Genomic DNA, 17,891 nt, shown 5'->3' with positions numbered 1-17,891 from the left:
GTTGCATGATTTGACATGGGTCTGAATAGGTCGTATGAATGTGCTGGTGAGGGGGAGGAGGGCTGGTAGACCATGTCTGTGTCACAGGTTTGGCAGGGGTCTCCTCATACTGTGGGATGGTGCCGGAGGGCAGGAATCTTTTTTATTGGATTACTTTTTCTTTATAATGTCGTTATTCCTGCTTAAATCTCTTTTTTTGCAACCAAAGTCTGTTTTTATCGGGGGGGAATTTCCATCTTTATCATCTTATATAACTTGTTCAGATTCACAAATAACTTCATACATCAGTAACAGTGTGGCTTTGGCAGTCAGATATTTCATCAGATTCTTTTTTTTGTAATAGTAACCACTCTCACATATCTCAGATTTTTTACCATAAAGCCCTGTTGAGTAATATAATCATTTCATCAGTTTAATAGCATTAGTAATGGCGCTACCTGTGAGACAGAGGCCTCTACTGTGACGGGCACCACAATGCCCACTGCCCAGTCATCCAGCACCAGCCATGCATGCCCAGTCATCCAGCACCAGTCATTCAGCCCAGTCATCCAGCACCAGCCATGCATGCCCAGTCATCCAGCACCAGTCATCCAGCACCAGTCATCCAGCCCAGTCATCCAGTACCAGCCATCAATGCCCAATCATCCAGCACCATCCATCCAGCACCAACCACCCAGCCCAGTCACTGCTCAGAAGGAAGTAGAGGACTCTGCCCCAAATATAAATAAATAGGGGTGAGAGAGAGAGACTAACATGCTTTGTCGGCCAGGGTGAGGGCCCACTTCATGTCCTCAATATAAGATGTCTGCATGGACACTTGTCGTACAAAACAACCAATTTCATACTAAGCAGTAAGTAGTCATTTCAAGTAGCGCTTTCACAATCTCTTCTGGTCATTGTGGGAAGAGCACTGAGGTAGATGTCCAATCGATGACTGAGATAGGCGAAGCCCCTGATGGTCCATAGGAACATGATTCCCTAGCTCACAGGGGTAGTTTTCTTCCTACTCTGCCTAGTCACTGACGATTAGAGCCTCTGTTTCCCATCCAGCCTGCCTCCTCCCAATCCCAGGTCCATGTTCGCCTCCATCATCCCTGGGCACCGCCGTTGGGTTTGTCTGACTTGTTCAATATTGCTCCGTAGCCCACTCACCATCCAGTAATTCGACTTTAATTAATTCCCAGCTAGATGGAAATTCCTGTTTTTGTTATTTAAAGAAAATGGTGTGTTCCTGTCTAGGGCTGCTGGTAAACTGAGCAGCTTTGCTACAGTACTCCGAGGAGGGAGGAATGCAAATAATTCGAAAAGGCTTTCAGTTCGCTGGCAGTAGTCATGGCGATGCCTCTTATACAATGGTGGCCTTTTAGAGAGAGAGAGGGAGAGGGGAGGAGGCTGCTTCCTCGTTGACTCACTTTAGTGTGATATTAGGAAAGACCTCCTTGCACTCTCCACTGTTCTGTTTATTATGGGATTAAGACGTGCCCATAGCGATTTGCCCAACTCAGATTATGGAGTGGCCAAAATCGGCATAATAGACTTTTAATAAAGTCCTGTCTTTTCAGGACTATGTCAAACCTCAGCTGAGGGGATATGGGTGTCCATGTTAAGTGAAAAGCGGTAAGACAGAGCAATAACTACTGTTCTGACAGTTGATCGTGACATGATCCATGTTGTTTATTATAGAAAGACTTGGGAATTGGGTTCTAGCTGTCCAGTTTAAATAGCTGTAAGGCCCTCCATAACATAGCCAAGCCAAACCAGTAGAAACAGCGGTTCTGCCTCTGGGCAAGGTAAAGTGGACCGACTTATCTCACCCACTTAGTGTGTGGACACTGACATCGGAACAGACACTCGCATAAACACACACACGGCAGTATCACAAGGGGATTTCCAAACCTCCTGATTTTGATTATGATTTATTTTCATCTCGTTGTTTTCCCCTCCTGCGTCATCTCAGCAGACCTGGCTGTAGAAGGACAGTGTGAGGTCTGGTGTGTGTTTAAGAGAAACACAATCCAGTCTCCCTGTCTGGCTGTGATTACACAGAAGGGGAGAGGCCTTCTCATTCGTCTCGTACGATTCCCTCTTTTGAAATGAGAAGAAACAATAGCATGGAGAGAGTCAATCTCATGCCCTCATGACCTGAACATGGAGGCCAAGTAAGGACTAGTGTTGTCAGCATCACGCGAATAAAACTCTAAGGATATGGTTCAAACGAATGTTGGAATTGATTTAGTGTATCGTTGAAATAGATTTGATTCAGTGTGCCGTGCTGTAGTGTATGATTCCCATTCACTCATAAAGCTCCCTTGGTACCAGTATAGATTAATTGGGATGTTGAGTAATGGAGAGAGGAGGACGGAGCTGGCTGGCCTGATTGCCCCCAGGTGTTGTTCCTGCTGGGAGTTCCTGTCTGCCCTCCAACACCTGGCACAGGAGACTCACATCTCAGCTCCAGCTCATTAGCCCGTTATGGCCCCGCATTCATTAGCAAAGCTGCTAATTATCCCTCAGTTATAGAGTGCTGCTGCTGTGGGGCAGTTATTAGAGCACTCTGTCATATTTAAGGTATTTTTTTGCACCCTCGAATGGAACCCGAACGTGGAACAATCGTGGCCTGTTCAGATTCAGCAGACCACGCCGTGCCTCTAGTGCCCCTCAGCACTTATCTCAATGGAAGAGCTGACATGAATGGTATGTCCAACTATGGGCGTAACCATGGACGTAACTATGGGCGTAACCATGGTGTTTTCTCCGCTGCCGAAAGAAAGGAAAAGAATGCCGCTAAATACGTGAATGAAGGGGAATTGGCGACGTGCTAAACGTTTTTGGGCAGTCCGTAAACTCTTAATCGTTGCTTTGATCTTGCTAATTTCAACTTTCAGCTGTGCTTTTGTGTGTAGTGCATTATGAATTCTAATAAAAGCAAACATGTCAGAAGCACTGTAGAACATTGCAAAAGGATATGTTCATGTCTAAACAGTCGAATAGTGGAGAGCTAATTATATGACTGATCGAAATAGCAGAGATAAGTTATTTACACGATTATGATGGAAATAACAGAAGTGCTATAATTATGAATATGACAGCTGATGCCGCCTCTCCTCAGGAAACCACATTCTTCATAAGTTTCCGAAAGGCCGTAATCAGCAGTTTGCCAGACATACGCTCCCTGCCTAGGAAATTACCACGTTGTTGTTTGGAATTATAGTATTTTGTGGATGGAGGCAGCTGGATAGCTTAAAGAATGTGGACTAATTGCTGGGCTCTGTTCTCTTATAGACCACAGGTTAATGGGCAGTGTGTTTTTATATCATGGGTGCCGCAGAGACAGTTCTAGATTATTTGCCTAATTGAGACAGGAGGTCAGATTGTCTGTCTGGATTTACTCTTTAACCAAATCCAATCAATTTCTCTGTTCTGACAAACTTTCAATTATGTCCATTGCCCTCAAAGACAAGAGCACTTTTTTTTTCAAGTCTCCTATAAGGACCTCTTCACATATTGTCAGTGACAAGAAGTCTTTGTTCATCTAATGCCATTCTTGACTTTTACAACAAGCAGATTTGGGCAGAGTTTAGTCTACTGAAAGACCAGCTACCTTGATTTCCGTTGTTTTTGTTTTGGCTGCATAGTGGCTAGCCTTGTTAGAAGGGAGACAGCCTCCAATTAGGCCTCCCACTTATCTCTGCTTTCCTGGAGGAGTCAGAGCAGTACTATCAGCTCAAGCACCTCCCAGATTACTCTCACATGATGATGTGTGTGCCTACGAGTGTGTGTTTGTGTGTGCCTGTGTGTATGCCTGTGTGTGTGCCTTTGTCTGTGTGTGAGTATCTGTCTGGCTTTGTGATAGAGAGGGTTGAGATGATCTTAGGTCATCAGTGTGTCAGGGATGAGAGGAGGGAGTGGGACAGCTCTACTGTTTGGGTTGAGCTGATAATGAGAACCCTGTTGAGACCAGCAAGGACTTCAAGGTCCTCTGGCAAGTCTCAGTCTGATGAAAGTTACAGAGGACAGTTCAAAATATGCTGGTGGTCACGTCATTCAGGGCACTCAAGGTTTTGTTTCGAGATCATTTTGTCTCGTGCTTTACAGTAGCCAAGTTGTAGATATGATCCCACCACAGAGAGCCCTGAGAGACTGCTCCCTCCCTCCTCTCTCTCCCCCTCCTTCTGACCTTCCTTCCCATTACATTTATTCAGCCACTATGATCCAGTGTTTCATTGCCTCCTTTTAGGTCTCCGGCCTTCTGCCACTGCCCAGTGCAAGCCACATGGTTTGGCTCCAGAGTGTCACTCAGACCTGAAAATAACTAGCACTTCCTAGGGCTTGTGGGTATCTGGTGACATCCGGGGCAGTGACCGGAATTCTTGAACAGGCTCGTGGCGGCCTGTGCCAGCTCATGGTCAAATGACCTCACCTCGTTTTGTAACAGAGTTGCTGTTTTTCTCCTGGAAGGTCAGTTGCGTGGGCCTCGGGTGGACCTCAAATGCTCTAAGCCCCCTTTTTGGCAGGGTGGTCATTTGAAGAGGGTCTTTTGTCTGTCTGTTTGTGGAGTCTGTGTTGCCGCGCAGGCTGGGCCTGGCTGGAGCTGTGATGGTCCATGCTTGCAGAGTGACTTCATGGGGACAGCTTAGACTTCAGGGTCCTGGATCGGCTGTGCTCCCTCTGGACCCCGGCCAGAATGAGCTCATCCACGACGGCACAGCCAGCCCTCTCGCTCGGTCGCTGGGGTGTCGTTTACACGTGACCTCTGCCCCCTGAGTTGAACCCTTGGCACCAGCTAGTGTGAGAGCCAGGTCGGTGGGACACGCTTCCCAGCAGAGCCCAGGCTCAGCGGTTGACCAGAGTCGGCCGGCCGCCCCCTAGGCGCCTGTGTTGCAGCAGCCTCTGGCCCCCACGGTCTCCGATGAGAGGCCCAGTTTGCTCTGGACGTGTGCCAGCGCGGAGCCACAGGGGACAGGGTCGGGTCAGTTCTCTGGGGTGGTCCTGCTGTACGTGCGTTGGTGTGTGTACGTGTGTGTGTGTGTGTCTACCCGAATAGAGTCATATTGATGGTGTTTTGCTTTTGTTTTACAACAGTTTCATTTCCACTTTGCCCCCAACTTCTTTTGACGGGTAGATCTTTCTATCTTTGTGTCTAGACTGCCATATGTCTTGGGAACAGGGAGGCGGACAGAGTGAAAAGAATTAGGATTCGGACTCATACCAACTATTTCTATGAAGATGAATGTTGGATCTGCTTCTGGGGGAGGGACAGTGTGGACAGAGAAACAGAGCAGCCAGTTACAAGTCCTGTCCAGCACACACTGTCTGTCTTTGTGCCGTGTGTTACTCCCATTGCGCTGGGTGGGGTCGATGCTATCAGCATCAGAGCTGCCTAGGGAGCCAGTGGGAGGGAAGAACCGCGAGGCTCTTTGTGATTCTATTAGTCAGACTGTTATTCCGTCAATCAGTCAGAGCCCGGGCTGACCCGGTCAATCTGGACCCAATCTGCAGCAGGCACACGTGTGCGTGGGGGCCATCCAAGGGTCAGAGCACGAGACGGAGCCGTATCTCTTACGCCCCTTCCACGTCCACCTCCCCCTCCCCCCATAACTCCCCCCTCCCCCCTCCACTGCACCCGCTCCCACCCGTGCTAACCATTTGGAAACCATTATGCAACTCGGTCAGAATTCTCTGTTAATTAAAAGGAGACGTTTTTCAAAGTTCCCCCCTCAGATTAACGGCTGTTCCCTAGGATCAGGCTGAGCCAAGGCAAACACGCGAGGGGTGGAGAGAGGTGCTCTGGAGAGGCCAGAGGGGTGTGATGCTGGAGGGGGGTGGGGGGGAGTGAGAGAGCCCGGGGCAGGCTGCTAGGGCAGGCTGCTAAGGTGGTGGGGCCTGGAGGTGGGGCAGTTTGTAGGTAGGAGCAGAGATGTTGACAAGAAGCTCTGGGGGGGCTGAGGTTGGAGCTGGGGCAGGAGTAGGGGTAGCACTCGGGCTGGGCCTGGGCCAGCCCTGTGGCTTGGGCAGCCTGTTAGAAGGAAAGCAGCAGCCACAGAACTATTCTGAGCCTGTGGGCCAACTCGGGCCCAACTGGATCTCCTGACAGGGCCTGGTGGAGGGTGGTGGAGGGATTTAGCTGGTGTACAGGGAGGTCGAAAGCTCACTGCGATTGGATGCCCCGTGTTCAACTGCATCAACCCATTCCCAATGAGGAGAACTTTCTGGCCAGAGCTCGTCTCTGTAATTGTTTTTGACAGTATTGACTTATATTATTAGCTTTTGGCCAAAACACATTTCCAATCCATTTAAAGTTGTTTCCATTTGTTGAATGAACATTTAATCGTTTTTTTCTTCCAGCTCAGATTGTTATACATAAGAAACAAAATAACATTTTATGACATGTCTTAATTAACAAGAAAACCCTTTTCCAAACTCTATTTATTCATTTAAATGTACTCGTATATCAGTGAATGCAGAGGGAGTTGTGCCTGAGAGAAATCTCTGTAATGTCGTCAAATAGGTCCAGGTCTCTGTGAATAAGGCTGATGTCTTGTTGAAGGGAAAAACCTGATGAGTCAGTCTTTAAATGACATCAACTCCATGCATAACAGTGCAAATGTTAGTGATTTAATAGCATCTGTTACAAGTGAGTCATTTTCCACGGAAACATTCTTCTTATCTGTGTCTTCATCTGTTGGAGTCAGCTCCCTGGTCCTTAAGAGATTTTCCACCGAGCAAAGTAAACAACGGACAGGTACCAGGACATAGGCTTATGATGGTGGAGGAGTTTGCTTACGGGACCAGCAGGACTTTGAAAGGAATCAAGTCACCAGCAGTGTGGGCTGGGAGCACGTGATCGGGTCACATCTTTGACCTGTGCCTCAGTCAGAAGATGGCAAGCCCTTAGGTGGGGTCATCCGTGGTGCAGTAGATCAACTTAGCTGAACTTGTGATCCGCTATCAGGGGGTGTACCACGCACCCTGCAGGCCCCGCAGATAAGAGAGGGGATTCAGACGCCTGTCACAGGACCCCTCAAACGAGATTATGGGCCTCTACTGTTTCAGACTTTTGTTTCCGTGTTTACAGTTCCTATTCGCTCAGTGCTCCGTCACATGACACGGGACGTTGCATTCACGCATCAATTACAACCATTTAGGACTCGCTCTCGGTCTTTTCTGTTTGTTCATGCTGTGCCCCACAAGCACCCGTCCTCAGCATGACGTCATGTCTTGGTGTGGATCACCAGTCATGATCAGACACAAATCTACTACTCTGTGTGGTTTGTGTGCCTCACTGTACATAAACGTGTGTATCGATCCAATAAACATTAGTTTAGTTGATCAAAAGATTCCAGTATACTGTAATGACTACCTTCTGAAAAAAGAATTGGAGTTTATTTTTTATTTTTATGACTGATAGTTTCAGTTAGGCATGTTTGTTTTGTCGATGTGTGACTGTGATTGTACCAAAAAATGTGGTTGTGGTCGGTGTCAAATCTTGTCTGGTTAACCTCAGGGAGACAGTTGAGGGTCTGTTTAAAACGTTCTTGTCTGTTACCCTAACTGACTTGCCCTTCCAGTGAAAAACCAATTCCTCTTTACTGTACACAACCACACAAACTTGAATTTCTCTTCTTCCTGGCTGTATGACTTAGTCACCTCGGATGAGAATGCTTGACTCGTTGCCCAGCGGGCGTCCAGATTATCGGCTGGAGGTCGAAGACTTTCAGGTGGTTAGATTATATACACTCAGTTTAACCTCTGAACTGCTGCAGCTGCTCACGGCTCATTTCCTCCCCGGGCCAGCCCCCTGTGGAACAGAGATGTGTGTTTGTCCTGAGTCTGGCGTGTGTCGGCGATTAAAATAAGATTCACAAACGCCAACCACATCAACACCTTCTCCACACCTCGACGTCAGAGGCGGATCTTTCACATGAGCCGACGCTGAAAAGGAACTAGATGCAGCACACGATACCATGTCAAAGAGATAGCAGCTTCCTTCTGTAATCAAACTGGGCTCTTCATGTGCGTGCTGGCACCCGTGTGCATGTGCACGTACAGAGACGCACACATTTGGAATGTCTCTGAAATCTGTGATGTTGAACCCGCAACCTAGTTGTGGTGGAAAAATATGAAGAGAGAAAACGGCAGGCAGACAGAGAGAGAGAGAGGGAGAGAGTGAGAGAGAGGAAGAGAGGGAGAGAGAGAGAGAGAGAGAGAGAGAGGGAGAGAGGGAGAGAGGGAGAGAGGGAGAGAGAGAGAGAGAGAGAGAGAGAGAGGGAGAGGGAGAGAGAGAGAGGGAGAGGGAGAGAGAGAGAGAGGGAGAGGGAGAGGGAGAGAGAGAGAGAGAGAGAGAGAGAGAGAGAGAGAGAGAGAGAGAGAGAGAGAGAGAGAGAGAGAGAGAGAGAGAAAGAGAGACTGTCTGAGTGATGCTATGGTCCTCTGCTCCACATGGCTGGCCTGCTGGTGTGGTCACAGGCCCACACCATCCTAATAACAAGCTGCTGCTCCAATCAGGGGCTTTCAGACATCCGCCAGGGCCTCCTCTCTCTCTCCCTGCCTCTATTTTAGGAGCCAGACCGAGGGGGGTGGAATTACCCTCAGATAGGCTTAATCATTTCCATCGGTGATGTGGGTGGAAGGGAGAAGAGAAGTGCTCTCTGAGGTTGTACAAAAGCTTCATCTATATTCCATAATTCACAACACACAACATCCACACAGCGATCCCCAGGGGATTTGCGGAAGGGGGGGGGGGGGGCACATAAGTACAGTTTCGAAGGGGGAAACGCTTTGAAACTGTAAACGATTTGCGTCATGGCTTGCAGTGACCTTGCAGGATGAGGATGATGTGTGGTGGCGGAGGGGAGCGCTGACGGGCTAAGGGAACGCTGCATGTGGTTTATGAGGGCTACCATGATCTGCCAGCCCTGATAAGTGACTCGACCGACAGACACGGCTTTCCAGTTTCAAATCAGCCCCAAGTGAAGGACCTTCTCGTCTCTTGTGTGTCCACTGATTGGCTCGGGGTCAAAACAGCTCGACAGCCCGCTTCCTGGTAGGTTACACATTGACGAATCAGTGTGCGACCAGTGTGCTCATTGGTGTCACTGTTTTCCCCTCGCTGCTAGACTGGTCATATTGGATGTCACAGTGCTATCAGTGGAAGCTCACCGAGAACAAGGACAGCAGACAAACGGCAGGAAGAGGGACTCCCTCCTTTTCATCAACTCAATTGCCCTCCCCTCTCCCCCCCATCTGTCTTGTGTGTGTGGTTTTTGGGGTCGGGGGGGGCTGGGTGATGGTGGGGGTTGACGGGGGTTGGGGGGGGGGGGGGGGGGGCGGTAGAGGAAGGAAGGCCCGGGCCAGTAAGGGGACTGAGATTGTGGGCGGTTGTAGCCGATCCCCCCGATCCCCCTGGGGCTGGAGGGGGGAACCCCCGAGGCTGTAATGTGGTGTGCCGCTGACACACATGGTCACCGTCCTCCGTCCCCGGAGGACGGCCACATCGGAGGCACCGCACGCCGGAAACTCCCCCCCCACCCCCCCTCTCCCCCCCCCCCGGCCCTGCGCCCGTGCCGCCTGCCACAAAGAGAGCTTTGATGCCTGCGGTGGATCGGGGCCCGCAGGCCCCTTGAGAGGAAGCCATTATGAGCCGGGGTCCGCCCTCCAACTGGGAGACGCGGATCTGAAGCCTAGCAAACCACACATCTGCACTGGGTGAGGGTGAAAGGCAATCAATGCATAGAAGGGCTGAACCCATCCAGCATGGTTCGGCCTCTCTTTACTCCACTCGTGTCAGTGCAAGTACAAAAACTTCTTATGATGCGTGACTCCAGCCCCAACACTATGTGGCACGCTGGCATTTCTCCAAGGGGATCACTGGAGAATCGATGTTCCAGGGGCGGTTAGCCCAACTCCTCCTACCTGCACACAGTTGCATTCAGTGTGAGGCGGTGAGCCAGAGGGGCGACGCATGAGGGAACATTGGAACAATGCATCTGTCTATTAGGGTGGGCAAGGATCCACAGAGGTAAACAGGAATACAATGGCCTTGTAACACTGTAAGTACCCTGCGAGCACCCTGTTGTCTCAGCTTGAGGATGTGAGCCTACTGCTGCCTGTGTGTGTGTGTGTGCGCGTGTCTGTGTGTGTTCCTGTGTTATTTAGGTGTAGGGGTACTCCTGAACAGGAAAAAGGATGAGTACCTGGATCTGACTGTCCATATGGAGGTAAGTGAAGGACAGATAAGAGCCCATTTACACAGACAGCACCCACACACAAGTAGACACACACACACACACATGTGGACACACACACACACATGTGGACACATGCACACTCCCTCACAGGCCCGCAGTTTCTGTCACAGACCTCCCCAATTAACCTCACAAAATCAGGTGCATTGTGGTCCAGCACGGGTCCTTATATGAGGAGGTGCGAACATCATCTGACAACACACACCACACACACCACACATACACACACACACCACACACACACACACACACACACACACACACACACACACACCTACCTGTCTGACCATTAGATATAACAAACAGACCCCAAAAAAACACTGACCAGTCCAGGTCTGTCCTCACTCTGCTGACTAAGCGTGATCTGTGTGTGGATTTCTCCCTGGCGACAGGAGCTGTCACCCCCAGTGAGATAGCATGTTAATAACAGGTGTTAATAAGGCCATGGAGACATGACTCTGGGAGCGGGGGGGGGGGGGGTGGCATCTCTGGGATAGCATGACGAAAGCACCCGAACAAAGATCCGGCTGTTTGCGCACGTACTTCCGAAAGGGCAGACTCGACGGCACTGGGTGACAAACGCAGCCGTGGCAGTGGCCTGACGATCCACGCACGGCGTCGGGGTGCGAGGCTTTGACCTTTTGGGTTGCCTGGATATCCCCGTGAATGGATCCACTCTGTCCTATCACAGTTCGTGACCCCTTTGTTTTCGGTCCCGGGCTGTGAACTTTGCCTCGAACCTCCGAATGATTTCCCAGTGCTGTTTTTAAATATGGTAGTAATTCCTTTTATTGGACACAATGAACCACATCCCTTGTGGTGCGATGACTGAGATGGTGAACTTTGACCTTTGAGCCTATGACTAGTGAACGCAGAATCTGTATGGTCAGGCAAAGCTTTAGTCAGTGGACTGCAGTCATTCGGTCTAGATGCAGAGGTGAAACTATTCAACAGCTCAGTTGAACCGGTGAGTCATTAACAGGGAGTAGCTCAAGCCTTGTTCATCCAGAGGAGCAGTAGTCGTGTTATGTCTGCCTTCCCCCTGTGTTTACAGACAGGGATGACCTTTGACTCTCCCTTCCCTCGCCGACTCCCTCCATCAAATCCTGTATTTAATAAACAGTTCACCACCTGTCTCGCTGGTCCAGGGGAGCCAGTGAGAGGAATGTTTGCGCCTGCATCTTTGGCTGTGTAGTTGATAAGCCAGGCGGGTTAGGGAGGGAGGGATTGTAAAAGGTTAACTGGTCTGCTCCTGTGGTTTGGGTCTGCTGTTGCACACTTTGCACAACGCTGCTGCTGGTTCTCTCATTAGCTTGGCTTCTTCTTACGGCTCTCCGTCCCTCATTCCGATCCGATGTGCCAGTGGGTTCTTTTCTGGAACACTGAAATAGCCTCTGTCTTGTTTTATTTGTCAAGGATTCAGTCAGAATTCCCCCTCCAACCACAGCTGGCCCTGGAATGTCCCTCTGGTCTCTCTCAGGTCTCTGCTCACTTCATTGCCCCTCACTCTCTCTTCTTTTGTCTTTCTCTCTCTCAGGTCTCCTGCACACACGGTTTCTCCATCTCTCTTGATCTCTCGCCTCCTCTGTCTCTCTTTCTCTTACCCTCGGTCTTGGCCGCTCGGTTTCCCCCCCCCCCCCCCTCCCATCTCCCTTTAGCACCTTTTTGTCTCTGACCCCTGTTTCCCATCTCTCCCCCGTCTATCTCTCTCCCCATTTTTTGAGGCCTGGCGGTGTGGAGGGGAGGGGGCGTTCTGCGCGGAGAGGACTAAGACAGTGCCAAAGCTCACAGACTGTTCCCTGCAAACACGAGGGGTTGCTGTGGAGATCGAGGCACATATGGCTAAATTAGGTTTGGTCTGTTTGTCTCCCCCTGTCTCTGGCTTTTCTTCTTGCCCCTCTTTTTCTCTGGGCTCCGTCTTTCGTTTCAGTTGGTCCTCCTTTGAGTCGCCTCGGTCTGTCGCCGGGCCTGGCCCGACGCCTCTCTTCCACAAAGAACCAGTCTGGGAGGCACCTCACCAGGAGTCAAGCATAAACATCTGTCACTGATTACACCCGTAATATGATGAACGGACAGTGTGGGTATATAAAGGTTTATATCATTGATATACTCCCGGTGAGATCCGTAGTGGTCTCGCAGTCGTTCCGAGGACAGAGTAAACCGAGTCCTGTGTTACTAAGAACACAGATGAAAGGAATGTGCCCTGAGCAACACTCACCATCCCTCATCCTTGCCGAATCCCTTCATACGCCAGAAGTGGGAGATTTCGCGTTGTGTACACGTCTTCAGAGAACCATTGGTACGGATCAGTATATTTACCGCATGTGCACATACATAGCTTTTTAACACCTCCACCCCGCCAAGCTACAGTCCCAAGAACTGACAGACAGACAGACACACACATACTGCACACACACACACACACAAGCTTCTATAAAGTAGCAGCTGGCCAAAAAAGTGATTGCTCAAGGGGCCGATAGCCTGTAAGCTTAGCAGTTATAAACTACAACCAAAACTGTGACCCATCTGTTTAAAATGATTTACAGCACAGGACCCGTCGCTTTCTTTTCTGCGTTTTGCCTTCGGAAACAAAGAGAGCTCTGTTAGACCGGGAGCCAACACTCAGGGCAGCTTTACAGGTGGGGGCTAGGTCAATGCAAAAGGTGGTTGGATAAACATTGTGTTTGATGCAAGGACAGAGTCCAGTGTTGTTTCGTCTTGGTTAGTTTCAGACCTATTTTTAGCACTGGACAAAAGGTTATCCAAATTACACATCATTTCCTCAAGGGGAAGTTTGACTTACTCTTTCTTCCCCCCCCCTGGTGAACTGCCACAATAATTTAATAATTTCTCCTAAAGGATTTGGAACTACATCCCCCTCGGTCCCCTAACAGGCCTCCCCTTACTTTTGCTCCAGCTCCGATTCAAATGAGTCAAATCATGTGTAATACGGCAGACTAAGAATTCCTCTTCAGAGAAGAACTGAATCATCATTGTTGGACTTCGCAACTGAACAAAGAGTTCTTGTTAGCTTTATCAAACCCAGGACTCCAAGCCCCATAATCCACCATGACTTTGGTGATGGTATATAATGTACAGTTCTTCCAAATAGAACAACAGAGAAGCTTGGCAGGAATAACACCCTGTCTAATGCCTCATTAAATATACACTGAGTTGAATGGTTCGCCCCTAATCTGCTGAGATCTGCAAGACACCACCTTCTATGATTCATATTCCCGGTGTGTGGGGGTGCATGTGTGTGTGTGCGTGGGTGTGAGAGAGAGGGAGAGAGAGAGAGAGAGGGAGGAGAGAGAGAGAGAGAGAGAGAGAGAGAGAGAGAGAGAGAGAGAGAGAGAGAGAGAGAGAGAGAGAGAGAGAGAGAGAGAGAGAGAGAGAGGTGGAAGCGCTCGGTGATGCTGAGTCTAAAGTGAACCAGATGTAGAGGATGGGACATGCTGCGTTTCTGTGTGCTGAGGTAATTTTTGTGGTCTGTTTTTGTGACCGTATATTTGTGTTTGAGCACGCACGCACGCACACACACACACACATAATGTTTTAAGATAGACAGGCAAGTTTATCCTACAAGTGTGAGGGAGGGTAGATAGTTCATATACCTGGTGTTCCCACATGGATTTAGTATAACAGGTAGACACATTAACGAAGATTTACAGTACAAACAAACCCACACATACACACACATGCACTCATATGCATTCTAGAACTTCACCACAAACTTGAACTTTTCTTCAAGTTTAAAGTTTCACTCTGTTATCCTCCTCCTGCACTTGGACCAGTTGGCAATATAGCCGTTAGCATATTTTTGTGGGGAAATATAAAAAGCAGGTTTGTGTTCCATATCCTGTAGGATAATTCAAGGGTAATACTGCAAGTACAGTGTTACCAGCCAGGATATTCACTGGAGCCTTATTTGTTCAGCCTGCCAGTCTTACACATCACAGTTCAGCTCCCTTGTTGACTGCAAGAGAGAGAGAGAGAGAGAGAAGAGAGAGAGAGAGAGAGAGAGAGAGAGAGAGAGAGAGAGAGAGAGAGAGAGAGAGAGAGAGAGAGAGAGAGAAAAAGCTTATTTGTAAATGATTTGTTTTTGAACAAATGGGTACTCAAAGCCACTTATCCAACGATATGGCAACAGGGTACTGGAGCTTCAGTGCTTCTTTCTGGAAAGTTGGGGCATTTATGGTGTTGTGTGATAGCCTCAGGTGTCAAAGTCTGATTTAGTCTGTTACTGTAGAGAACCTCAGTGCAGATGAAGAATGACTGCTTCCCCTTTCTTTCCTATCATGCACTGTGGCCTTTCACCAGTTGGCAACACGTCCCAACATCAACTTGACAGTTTGCTTCCAGAACGTTTTCCAGACTGAATTCAAGCTTTTCCTGGCCATGAAGCTGAGCTGTGGACTTTGAGCGCCAGTTCAGCTGCAAAGTCCCTGTCTCTACTCCACAAGGCCTTTAATCTGAAGTGGGCCCCGTCCTGCTGCCCCAGGGGCCCCCGGGGGCCCCCAGACACAGATAGGAGCCGTCCCTGTCTACATAGGAGTCCCCCTCACAAAGCTCCCACTCCATCTGGGAGCAGAGAGCACTAAACCTAAGATCCCCCTCAGGCTGGAGGAAGAGGAGGCGGAGGGACCGACGACACAATGCCTGGGGGCCGTGTCATCCAGAGGGCATGTCTTCACCCACGACTCTCCAAACAAACAAGAGACCGTGCCAGGACTTAGCGGTTGAAACAAGGCCATCCTCACGCTTTCGGGGGAGACGTGGGTGAAATGCACGCACAAAAAAACAGAACGCAGCCCGTGGTCGCAGCAGACGTGGTCCGTGAGTGCCACATTGCAAATGGCGAAGGGGTGAACGTGAACCAAGTGAGAGAGCAGAGATCGAGGGTAGGACCGATGAGGGCGTGGCTCATCTCATCCAGACCCGCCTCTGCCTGAGCGGGGCCGCTGAGAGGGCAACCCTTCACGCGTCTGCCAAGGGTACGATGGCCTTTTCCCAGGCTCACAACCTCAAGTGGTCACCGGATGTTCCGGTTGATTCCGCTCCATGCTTCCCTCCTCTCCCCCATTCTTCTCGCCCTCTTCCGTCACCTCCCTCCGTCCTCTCGGTGACTCTGGTGGCAGTCGACACAGCGCTCGGCTATTTGACCCACGTGACGTTCCCAACCGCAACCCGGCTCACCGCCCTCTCTGCTGATCAGAACCAGAGAAAGGGGAACGCCTCCGGATATTGAGAAACCACAGTTTCCAGTCGCAGGCTGTCGGGAGGCAGGCCCCCGGGCAAGGTGAGAGGCCCTGCAGGGCTCTCTCTGACAGAGTCACGAGGAAGCTGTTGGGGCCAAATTCATCGGAGCCAGGATGAATACACACGGATGGAGATGGGTGGAGAGTCCCCTTCAACGTGGAGTCAGGTGGCTGAGCGGTTAGGGAATCGGGCTAGTAATCTGAAGGTCGCCAGTTCGATTCCCGGCCGAGCCTAATGACGTTGTGTCCTTGGGCAAGGCACTTCACCCTACTTGCCTCGAGGGAATGTCCCTGTACTCCCTGTAAGCCGCTCTGGATAAGTCTGCTAAATGACTAAATATAAATGTAACGTTCCCTGAGGACGTCAGGATCCCGCGGGACGGGAGAGAGAAGATCCTCGGCGGCGACAGAACAAGCGACCCGCCCTCCATCCCCCAGCTGCATACCTCTCGTATACTAGCACACGAGCATGGTCCTTCTCCCCACCGTACAGGACAGTCTTGAGTACACAGAGAGGGAGCAGGCCAGGGGGCTCCTCCGCCTCTCCCACCCCAGCCTTGGTCAGAGGCCGTGGGCCTGCTTTTGTGCGTCAGCCGGGGATCAGGTTGCTTTTGTTGGGCCCGGCCCAGGACCACGCTGCCTCCCTGGCTTCAAAGGGGTCGTGTCAGGGTACGTTAGGGGAGATGAGAGGAGCTCGGGAGCGGGGGCCCCCCGGCACGGTGGGATCAGCGGGGGCCACCGCGGCTCCCAGGCTGCCCTCAGGACCAACGGGTGTTGTGTTAGCAGGAGGGGCAGTCACGCAGCACTGAGACAACACAGGGGGAGAGGTGTTCCAGGGAGCGAGGCGAGCGAGGAGGGAGAGAGGAACACCGGGGGGTCGAAGAGGGGAGACGTCGATGGGGGGGGGGGGTAAATATTTCTCCCACAAAGGGAAAGGTGGGGAGTGGGGGGGCGGGCGGCGGCAAGGAAGAAATACAGGAGGTGATGGGACAGCTCTGGGGATTATAGAGGGAATTATAGACGGAGGGATTAGAATGAGGGTAACCCAGGGCCGTTCGTTCAGTATGAACTGACTTTGTTCCAAGAGAGAAAGTCCAGTCTAGTCTGCGGCTGTTGTAGTTGGCGGGGTGCTGGAACCCGAGGCAGAGCGGGGTGAGAGAGGATGGTGGTGGAGGGGCGGGGGGGGTCAGGGGTCATCTCACAGGAGGCAAAACATCCTCCCCTCAACCTCCCAAAAACGACAAGCCCAGCGTCGCTGCTGCGGCCCTGAACATCCTCTCCCACAGCCTCGTCCAAACACACAGGCACTCTGCTCTCCCCACACCCCCCGTAACCACTGCATGGACAGCCAACCTGCTGAAACAGACAGCCATGGAAGAGCTCAACCTAACTGTGTCAGAGTGTTGTTGTAAGGTATTTCTGTGTGTGATGACTCATATCCCGCCGCCTCAGGAACTCTCCCAGCACCCTGTCATCAGCGGCGCGACTGAGGTGGACGAGGAGACGAGGTGGAATGAGAGGCAAACCGCTCCAAGCTGTATGCAGACCTCAGGGGAGGGGTTTGGCGGTGGATGTTGTCTTTTGTGTCGAGTGTGTGGCCGGCAGGTGCTGCGGTGGCCTCGTCAGGTAGAGAGGGGGCGGTCTGTGAGCGGGCGAGGGAGGGGCTGGGGGGCTCGGGCGCTGGGATGGGGGCTCCTTCTTGGCAGGTGTGACCTCTGACCTCACTCTGTCACCACCTCGGGCCTGCTTGCTCGGTTCAGACACGCATCCCCGACACCGGCTTTGTCTTCTCACCTGCTAAAACGGATACAGTAACCTTACGACACGAGGCCCCTGCACACGCTGAAAGTTTGTCTTCTCTCTCTTTATTCACTTTCACAAGAGTGGATACTATGGTGGGTGAGTGTCTTTGAATCACTGAATGCCTTTGAATATCTGTTGTGCTTGGAGAGGGAACGTCTGTACCAATAATATATCTCTGATGAAGGAAGGGGGAAAGAAGTATTTTTGATTTAGCTTGTGAAAGAATGCTTTGTTAAGAGTGAGGGATGGTTTCATCGATGTAAATGCATCCCCGTTGAACCGGAAAGGACACAAACATGCCGACCATCCCTTTCTGACTCATACTTTATGAAAGTTTGAAAAGACCTGTTTGGCGTTGCACAGTAAATCCTCAGAATACACGTTACTGAACCTGGCTGTCGTCCACCCCCACACACACACACACACTTGCACACACACACACACAAATCATCACTTTCGACCGGTAGATCCATCCAGATGTTTCCTAAACGGATGAAAGACAGGGAAGCTCCACTCAGGCCACCCGTTGCATCAGACTCGACGGAGGAAGTGAAAGGCCACCGGGAGCCCACGCTGCCTCCACGTC

Source organism: Hypomesus transpacificus, chromosome 17 (genome assembly GCF_021917145.1).
Source record: "Hypomesus transpacificus isolate Combined female chromosome 17, fHypTra1, whole genome shotgun sequence".
NCBI classification, from domain to species: Eukaryota; Metazoa; Chordata; class Actinopteri; order Osmeriformes; family Osmeridae; genus Hypomesus; species Hypomesus transpacificus.
The sequence above is the reverse complement of the archived record's forward strand: the minus strand, read 5'-3'. Positions refer to the sequence as shown.